Source organism: Euleptes europaea, chromosome 1 (assembly GCF_029931775.1).
Source record: "Euleptes europaea isolate rEulEur1 chromosome 1, rEulEur1.hap1, whole genome shotgun sequence".
NCBI lineage: Eukaryota > Metazoa > Chordata > Lepidosauria > Squamata > Sphaerodactylidae > Euleptes > Euleptes europaea.
Window position 1 is genome coordinate 179,510,310 of NC_079312.1, and position 10,210 is coordinate 179,520,519.

The 10,210-nt window shown below is 55.6% G+C and overlaps 1 non-coding gene across 1 annotated transcript; it reads right to left on the minus strand.

The window, feature by feature from the left end:
* Positions 1 to 6,385: 6,385 nt before the first annotated feature.
* On the minus strand, positions 6,386 to 6,457 carry TRNAA-GGC (transfer RNA alanine (anticodon GGC)). Its single transcript has one exon. It is a non-coding gene; the product is annotated as a tRNA-Ala (tRNA).
* Between the last annotated feature and the right edge of the window lie 3,753 nt (positions 6,458 to 10,210).

The window sequence follows — 10,210 nt, forward strand, 5'->3', positions numbered from 1 at the left end:
GGGGGCCCCGCCGGCGCCGAGAGCCCCAACCGGGCCGTGGAGTACCTGCTGGAGCTCAACAACATCATCGAGAGCCAGCAGAAGCTGCTCGAGACCCAGCGGCGCCGCATCGAGGAGCTGGAGGGGCAGCTGGAGCGGCTCAGCCGGGAGAACCGCGACCTCCGCGAGGGCGAGCGGGAGCGGCCCTACCACCCCCACCAGGAGCGCGACGGCCACTACCCCGCCCGGACCGAGCGCGAGGGCCCGTTTCCCAACCGCGAGGGTCCGTTTCCCAACCGCGAGGGTCCGTTTCCCAACCGCGACGGTCAGTTTGCAAGCCGCGACGGTCAGTTTGCAAGCCGCGATGGTCAGTTTGCAAGCCGCGACGGTCAGTTTGCAAGCCGCGATGGTCAGTTTGCAAGCCGCGACGCCCCCTACCCCGGCCGGGAGAGCCAGTACCCGGGCCGGGGCGACCGGGAAGGGGGCCCCCGGGAGAAGGAGCGGGAGCTGCAGCACTACGCCGGCCGGGAAGGGACCTACCCCAACCGGGAGAGCCACTACCGGGAGCCCTGCCAGCTGCACCGGGACCGGCCCCCGCAGGGCCACCCGCCCCGGGAGAAGGAGCACGACTACCCCCGGCCGCCGAGGGAGAGGGAGCGGGGCCCGCTGAGCCGCGGCGCCTCCCGCAGCTCCAGCCCGGGAGCCGGCGGGGGACACAGCACCAGTGCCAGCACCAGCCCGGCCACCACCCTGCAGAGGAAGTAAGAGCTCCCGGATGTCCCCGCCCCCAGGACCCTGCCCCCGCCCTCCTTCTGGCTGCACGAGCAACCCCAGGGACCCCCCCTTGGGGGAACACCAGGGTATACTGGGAGGTGGAAAGGGTGGTGAAGTTGCAGCTGGCGAGCCCGCTGGGGTGGCAAGGCCTGAGGTGAAAGCCGCTGGTTTGCCATTGCCTGCCTCTGCACAGCAACCCTGGGTTTTCTCCTGGTTTCCCACCAGAATCCAAACCAGGGCTGACCTTGCTTAGCTTCTCAGATCTGGTTTGATTGGGTTTGCCTGGGCCATCCAGTTCAGGGCAGAGACCAATGCAGTTGGTTTCCATTGTCTGCCTCTGCGCAGCAACCCTGGGCTTCCTTGGTGGTCTACCCTCCCAAGTACGAACCAGGACTGGCCCTCTTCAGCTTTTGAGATCTGACTAGATCAGGGTAGCCTGGGCCGTCGAGGTCAAGGCAAGAGACGGAAAGAGTTGGTTTGCCATTGCCTGCCTCTGCGAAGCAACCCTGGACGGCCTCGGTGGTCTCCCATCCGAGTACTAACCGAGTCAGTACTAACTGACCCTGCTTAGCTTCCAAGATCTGATGAGATCAAGCTCGCCTAGGCCGTATAGGTCATAGCAAAAACGTGGTTTGCCATTGCCTGCCTCTGCGTAGCCACCCCAAACTTTCTTGGTGGTCTCCCATCCAAGCACTAACCAGGGCTGACCTTGCTTAGCTTCCAAGATCAGGCCATCCAGGACAAGGAAAGAGGCGGACAGAGGTGGTTTGCCGTTGCGTGCCTCTGTGTAGCAACCCTAGACTGTCTGGGTAGTCTCCCATCCGAGTACAGATCAGGGCTGGTCCTACTTACCTTCTGAGCTCTAGCAAGGTTGGGTTGGCTATCCAGGGCAGGGATAGTGACCCTGGACTTCCTCGGTGGTCTCCCATCCAAGTGATCACCAGCCCCGACCCTACTTAAGCTTCTGAGGTCTGAAGTGATCAGGCTAGCCTGGGCCATCTAGGTCAGGGGGAGCTTGTATTGTGGGCCTCCCCAAAGCAGTGCGCAGTCTGGGAAGTATGCCCCAGCGCCCTTTGCAAGGGATCCTGGCAGGGCCGTCTTGACAACATTATAGCCCCCCGGGCAAAGCAGTGCTCTGGGGGCCCGACCCACACAACCACTCACAGGAATAAAAATGTAAATGGTCGATAAAATTAAAGATATATTTATTGGTGCTTCCATAATGAACAAGCCCTTTCTTATCTTTGGTATTTATTCTTAATCCAAACCCAAATTAACATTAACATAGTTCATTATCTTTAGTAAAACACATGTTGAATGGGCATTTTCCAATAACAAATATTTATAGTTTAGCATAGTATTTATTTATTAATTGACAGCAAGTCACAATTTACATAGATAAGCATGGGGCCCCTATGCTTGTTGGGCCCCCGGGCAACTGCCCAGCATGCCCATGCGTTAAGATGGCCCTGGATCCTGGGACTCGCCATGGGGCATTGGGCCCTGTGACCGTTTGGGGGCCACGAGGTCCAATGGGCCAGCCCCTCCTGGCAAGGTGGCAACAGCCTTCAGTCACTTCAGCCAGCGTGGTGTAGTGGTGAAGGGCAGTGGTTTGGGGCGGTGGACTCTGATCTGGAGCACCGGGTTTGATTCCCCACTCCTCCACATGAGTGGCGGAGGCTAATCTGGTGAACTGAATTGGGTTTCCCGCTCCTACACTTGAACCCAGCTGGGTGACCTTGGGCTGGTCACAGCTCAGCCCCACTGACCTCACAGGGCGTCTGTTGTGGGGAGGGGAAGGGAAGGTAATTGTAAGCCGGTTTGATTCTTCCTTAAGAGGTAGAGAAAATCGGCATATAAAAACCAACTCCTCTTCTTTTCCCCACTGTTGTATTGGACCAGGCCACAGACCTGCTCCCCCGCCATGCATTTTCCTTCAGTGCATCTCAAATGTTCTTCCAACCTGCTTCCTCTCCACCAAAGGTCCCCCCACCTCCTTTTCAAACTTCGACCCGACTTTCAGAGTCCTTCCTTGGCTTTTCCTAGCCTTCCTCGGGAGAGAAACGATGCTGCGGACGCACGCTTCTCTCACCTGCCCACCCCCCTGCAGCTGTTCTCTTTTGCCACCCTCTTGCCGGTTGCTCTGCAGAGAGAAAGGGCGACTGCAATGGAGCCCTGGAAGCGTTCTCCCTCCTGCCAACCCCGCACCAGTTTCCTCCCTGCGGTAGCCCAGATATTCCCCTTCCCGATTGCACGTTGCAGTAGAGCCCAGGTCGATATCTTAGAAACTCTGGATTTGTGCTTCTAAATCGCTTTCTCCATGCACTCCCTGTACAAATGTCATTTTGGGGACTCGTTTCCGAGGGTCAGCCGTGCCGTTCCGCAGTAGAAGAGCTAGCTTCGAGTCCGGTAGCACCTTGGAGACCCACAAGATTTCTGGGGTGTGAGCTTTCGAGAGTCAAAACTCCCTTCGTCAGATACTGGCCACGGGAGCTTTGACTCTCGTAAGCTCACACCCCGAAAATCTTGTGGGTCTCCGAGGTGCTACCGGATTCAGATCTAGCTCTTTCCGGGACTAGCGTCCTTTGGGGGACTAGACGAATCGATGCTTCTTGTACACTGAACCCTAAACTGAATTTCCGAGCTGTGTAAATGGAAACAGCGGCCTGTAGATGTCTTAGGATCCTCCGGCCGGCATATTTCTCTTTCCAGCAGAAAACCTTCTTGCCTTTCCCTTTGGCGTAGTCTGCCGGCTTTTCGATTCAGGGCGTTCGTGACATTACACAGAGCCTTTTCCCTTTCTGATGAACGTGTGCATTGCTTAATCCCATGTGCATGCCTTTCTGCTTCTTCTCCTCGTCCAGAGGGACTAACCCTTCCGCATCTTTTCCTGTAATGGGGCAGCGAGTAGCGCCCAGAGGGTCCGGGGCAGGGGCTTGCTTTCCCTCACCCCACCCCCAGCCTGGCAGGGTGTAGCTTGGGGGGGGGGTGTTTCAGCCAGAGTGCCAGCGCTAGGCAGAGAGGGGAGGGAGAAAGTAACCGAAGTGATGCGCACTGTAGGAGGTGCGCGGGTGTCTGTGTGAAACAATTTTGCATGGGCTGTTGAGTGTTATCTACCGAGTACTGAGTTCAGGCACTGGGGAAGAAATATGGGGAGGGGGAGAGATCTGCTTGGCTGCTTTTGCAGAGCTGGGGGCCCTGGGAAGCTAGTGTGTGTGTAGGGGGGGTGCAGAACACCTGGGTTCTCTTCCCAACGAGAAGAAGAACCAGGCCCCTGTTCTTTATCCCCTTTGCCGCCATCCCCAAGTTATCTTCTAGATCAAGGGTGTCAAACACAAGGGCCTGCGGGCCGGCCGAGGCAGGCACCGCCCCCATTCTCGATCTGGGCTGGCGAGGCCCCCCAGTCCCGATCTGGGGCAGCGAGGCATGGTCCAGCCCTACCGAGTGACATTTATGTCATATCTGGCCTTCCTAACAAATGAGTTCGACACCCCTGTTCTAGATACTTCTTGGCGAGGGTTCCATCGGTTTACTAAGAAGGTCATCTGTATTTTCCTTTCGTTGCAACCCTGATGGGGAGGATGAGATTGAAGGAACAGTAGCACCCCCCCCCCCGGAAAGTTCACCAGGTTGGGGCCAGGATGGTTCCTATCCTGGCTTCGTGGGCAGAGCTGCTTGCCGTCAAACGTCCTGCAGGAAAGGGCCGAACCCCATTCTTTTAGCTGCCGAATCCCCCAAACCCACCTTTGGCAACAGTTCTGCTCCCCCCAACCCAAAAAATACAGCAAGCCGAGGTTGTCTGATGAGCGTCTCGAGGGCTCCGTATCCCAGACCGGGCAGCTTCCCCTCGAGGGGGTGGGGACTTCGGGGCTCCCCCCCCCCAGAAAGGTGTTCTCCTGGATCCAGAGACGCGTGCCCTTGGGCCGCACGGTGCCTCTCTTGCCTCGGCCCCTGCGTCGGCTGGGAATAGCAGCAGGAGGCCGTGCGGGGTGGGAAGAGATGGATCCAGCCGTGTGTTCTTTCTCTCTCTCCTCGCCCGCCGCCTCCTTCTTCTGGCTAGAAATTAGCAAAGTGCTTTTGATGCTGCAAAGTGACTTGAAACCCGCTCGAACGTGTGTGTCTTTGCCTTTGCCACCCACTCACTGCCAAGGCTGGGGAGGCAGCCTTTGAGGGCTTGGTGTAGCAACGTGGGGGGGGGGGTGTACGCAGAGCATCTCCGTCCCTGCTGGCAGAAAAGCCAGGAGTGGCTAGAGGTGGACCTCCCCCCACTTCCAATCTAGCTAATAGGCCCTATTCTCGTCCCTATTTTTAGACTTGGAGTCGTGGATACGGTTTGCCCAATCCATTAACCTCTGCTCCTCTGGAGGAATTTGGGATCGCAGGATGCAAAGCCTCCCTGTGGCTTGAGCACGGTGTCCAGAACCGCAGAGCTACTGCTGGGGGTGGGGGAGGAGGCCAGGTGGCGTAGTGGGCCAGGACCCTGGGAGACGTGGGTTCAAATCCCAGCTTCTACCGTTGAAGCTCTCTGGGTGACATAAGAGCATAAGAAAAGCCCTACTGGATCAGACCCAGGCCCATCAAGTCCCGCAGTCTGTTCACACAGAGGCCAACCAGGTGCCTCCAGGAAGCCCACAGGCAAGACGACTACAGCAGCATTATTCTGACTGTGTACACACAAAAGGAAGTATTTCTTCATGCAACGCATAGTTAAATTGAGGAACTCCCTGCCCCAGGATGTGGTGGTGGCTGCCAACTTGGAAGGCTTAAAGAGGGGAGTGGACATATTCATGGAGGAGAGGGCTATTCATGGCTACTAGTCTAAATGGATACTAGTCATGATGCATACCTATTCTCTCCAGGATCAGAGGAGCATGCTTATTCTATTAAGGTGCTGTGGAGCACAGGCAGGATGGTGCTGCGGCAGTCGTCTTGCTTGTGGGCTTCCTAGAGGCACCTGGTTGGCCCCTGTGTGAACAGACTGCTGGACTCGATGGGCCTCGGTCTGATCCAGCAGGGTTTTCCTTATGTTGTTATTAAAATGTGGAATTCGCTGCCGGAGGCTGCAGTGACAGCCACGGGCACAGGTGGCATTAAAAGGGGACAAGACAGATTCACAGAGACTAAATGGAACCTCCACGTTCAGGGGCAGTCAACCTCTGAATCCCAGTGCCAGGAGGCAACACCAAGGAAAGGCTTTGGCCTCTAGGCCCTGCTGTTGGGAGTCGTTGGCGACTATGTGAGACAGGATGCTGGGAAAAGCCTTTGAATATGGTCAGACTCTCTGACGCTTGTTTTCCATCAGTTTGGATACACGTGAACACGTGGAGTTGCCTTAAACTGAATCAGACCCTTGGGTCCATCGAAGTAAGTTTTGCCTACTCAGACCGACAGCAGCTCTCCAGGGTCTCAGGCAGGGGTCTTTCCCATCACCTACCTGCCTAGTCCCTTTAACTGGAGATGCTGGGGATTGAACCTGGGACTTTCTGCATGCCAAGCAGATGCTTTACCACTGAGTCACAGCCCCTTCCCTACTGAATCAAACCCTTGGCCCGTCAAAGTCAGTATTGACTACTCAGACCGGCAGCAGCTCTCCAGGGTCTTTCACATCACCTACTTGCCTGGTCTCTTTAAGTGGAAACGCCAGGGATTGAACCTGGGACCTTCTGCATGCCAAGCAGATGCTCTACCACTGAGCCACATCCCCTCCCCAATGTACTGGTCCCATCAGTTGAAAACATCACAATATCCATTTCAGAGGTGGTTGCACACCAGTGTCTGGGAACCGGCTGTTTGGGACAGAGAGCAGACTGCTAATTTCTTAGCATAGGTGCCGGTCGCTGCAAAATCTTCCGTTCCTCGCGCGTCTTCCCTGTTTGTGGATTCTAAGTGTGAGGCCGAGAAGGAAGGAATAAGCCCCCTCCCCAGACCCCTCCAGTCAGTGCGCATGCTTGATCGGCTGGCTCTGGAGCATGCTGAAGAGCATATTCCTATTGCACAATCCTAGCAAATGGCAGAACCGCTGTCCCCGGCGTTGGGAAAGGGGAGGGAGTTAGAAGAATGCTTTCAGATCAGAGACAGGTTTTGCAAGGCCCGACCCCCTTCCGAGGCGGGGAGCGGCGTAAGATCCTGGAGCTGTGTGTGGTTCCTGAGTGGAAAGCCCTCCCGCAAACTCTGCAACCCCGAGCAAGCTGAGAAAGTCCTCTATTCGTACGTGCAGATTACCTATACAGGACTTCCCAGTGGCAACTCTCAGGCTTGGCAGCAGGGTGCTCTGTAGGGTTGCCAGCTCTGGGTTGAGAAATACCTGGAGATTTTGGGGGCAGAGCCTGAGGAGGGCGGGGTTTGGGGAGGGGAGGGACTTCAATGGGGTGTAATGCCAGTGTGGTGTAGCGGTTAAGAGCGGTGTCTTGGAGTGGTGGACTCTAATCTGGAGAACCGGATTGGTTTCCCCACTCCTACACATAAGGCCAGCTGGGTGACCTTGAGCTAGTCACAGCTAGGGTTGCCAGGTCCCTCTTCGCCGCTGGCGGGAGGTTTTTGGGGGGGAGCCTGAGGAGGGCAGGGTTTTGGGAGGGACTTCAATGCCATAGAGCCCCATTGCCAAAGCGGCCATTTTCTCCAGGGGAACTGATCTCTATCGGCTGGAGATCAGCTGTAATGGCAGGAGATCTCCAGCTAGTACCTGGAGATTGGCAACCCTAGTGACAGCTCTCTCAGCCCCACCTACCTCACAGGGTGTCTGTTGTGGGGAGGGGAAGGGAAGGGGATTGTAAGCCGGTTTGATTCTCCCTTAAGTGGTAGAGAAAGTCGGCATATAAAAACCAACTCTTTTTCTTCATAGAGTCCACCTTCCAAAGCGGCCAATCTTCTCCGGGTGAACCCCCAACGTTTCTACGGCTGCAGCAGGGCAGAGGGTGGCATTGCTTCTAGAAACACAGAGGGTCCGGGAAGAGGGGGAAACGGGAGAAGTTCAGCCTTGGACATATGGAGACAGAGAGGACGGTGGGCTACCCTAGGAGAGAGCTAATGGGAAGGCTGGATAGGATAGGTGTGGAGGGGGAAGAGACCAGAGTCTGGTATCTTCCACATAGATCCGGATGACCCGCTGAAGTCATCCAGGGACAGCACGCAGACAGGCAATAAAAGGAGGTACGGGACGGCACCTTTGCGAATGTTTGTTCCTTGGCAACCGCTGCCCGGAGCAGCGATTTTGTATGCGAGACTCATGCATCGCCGCTCAAACCCACGGCGAGAACCGTCCCTGTCATGTTACAGTCACCTCCGACACAGTGTTTATCCTGAGTGCCAGCTCCCATCATTCTGCTGCGGGGCAATATTGAGTAATTGGGCGATACCCTTGTTTACAGGAAGCCTTCCAGTTGGCAGGATCTCGCTCGGGTCTCCGGGAGCGGTGTTTCTTACCTTTACCGTGGGGCTGTTGAACACATGAAGCGGCCCTATACTGGATCAGACCCTTGGTCCATCAAGGTCGGCCTTGTCTACTCCGACCGGCAGCGGCTCTCCAGGGTCTCAGGCTGAGGTCTTTCCCATCACCTCCTTGCCTAGTCCCTTTAACTGGAGATGCCGGGGATTGAACCTGGGACCTTCTGCATGCCAAGCAGAAGCTCTGCCGCTGAGCCACAGCCCTTCCCCTTTGTTTCTGAGACTTTACTAAAAGCTCAAATCTCATATGTGCTCTCTCTTTTAAGAGAGAAGTACAATTCCCCCCCCCCCCGGGTACTGAATTCTGCAATATTATGGGATTGCTGGGATTCTTACCTTCACCATGGGGTTGTTGAACATAGGAACACATGAAGCTGCCTTATACTGAATCAGACCCTTGGTCCATCAAGGTCAGCGTTGTCTACTCAGGCTGGCAACTGCTCTCCAGGATCTCAGGCAGAGGCCTTTCCCATCACCTACCACCTGATCCTTTAAGCTGCCCACGCCGGGGATTGAACCCGGGACCTTCTGCATGCCAAGCAGATGCTCTGCCCACTGAGCCACGGCCCCTCGCTTTTCTGGCATAACACTTTCACGCACGGTTTTCCCATGGCACAGGTTGTCCGTCTTTCTCACACAAACACACCGGGCCGCGTGGGTCATTGCAACCTGTGTTGCGGCTCTCTGCAGGAAAGCGATCAGGCTGGGGAGCTGACACCCCAGGGAGCTGACTCAGCAGCTGCCTCTCCAGCTGTCTCGCACACCAGGAGCGGCTTTCTGCAGCTCGAGGAAGCAAATTCCACCTTTTCAGACTGCCTGCCCCAACCCCGGACGGCGTTCTCCTGTCTGCAGATGATGACTCTCTCCTTCACAGGCCCACTTTATCTCTGTTTACTCAATCGAGTCCTGCTGATTCAGCGGGGCCAGCCCAAGAATGTCAGCATGGGCAGGTTTTTGCAAAATGGTGCGACAAAAACCAGTGGGGTTCAGTACGGGCTTACTCCCCAATTAACTTCCCAGCTAGGATTGCCAGCTTTGGGCAATTCCTGGAGATTTGGAGATGGTACCTGGGGAGGGCAGAATTTGGGGAAGGGAGGTACCTCAATGGGGTATAATGCTGCAGCCATCTTGTTTGTGGGCTTCCTAGAGGCCCCTGGTTGGCCATTGTATGAACAGACTGCTGGACTTGATGGGCCTTGGTCTGATCCAGCAGGGCCTTTCTTATGTTCTTATGCCATAGACTCCACCCTCCAAAGCAGCCATTTTCTCCAGGGGAACTGATATCAGTAGTCTGCAAATCAGTTGTAAATCCAGGATGAAGAAAAAGAAGAGTTGGTTTTTATATGCCGACGTTCTCTGCCACTTAAGGGAGACTCAAACCGGCTTACAATCCCCTTCCCTTCCCCTCCCCACAACAGACACCCTGTGAGGTAGGTGGGGCTGAGAGAGTGTAACTGGCCCAAGGTCACCCAGCTGGCTTCGTGTGGAGGAGTGGGGAAACAAATCCAGTTCACCAGATTAGCCTCCGCCACTCATGCGGAGGAGCGGGGGATCGAACCCGATTCTCTGGATCAGACTCCACCGCTCCAAACCACCGCTCTTAACCACTACACCACGCTGGAGCCAGTTGTAAATCCAGGATTCAGTTGTAAATCTCCAGATCCCACCTGGAAGTTGGCAACCCTGCTTCAAGCAGACCGGATCTTTCTACTTAAGAGACACTATTTCAGGTGTTTTTACTCTCCGTTGCCCTATTAATGGGAGGCTGCAGGCCTTTAATATCAGTTATCATAAGGTTTATTGCAAAGGGATATAAATCTAGATACACAGTCCTGTAAGTGGGATTTGCTTGGTTGGCCACTGTGTGAGACGGGATGCTGGACTAGATGGACCCTCGCTGGTCTGATCCAGCAGGGCTCTTCTTATGTTCTTCTATTCATTTTCTCCAGAGGGACTGATCTTTGCCGTCTGGAGATCAGCTGTAATTCCAGTGGATCTCCAGGCCTCACCTGGA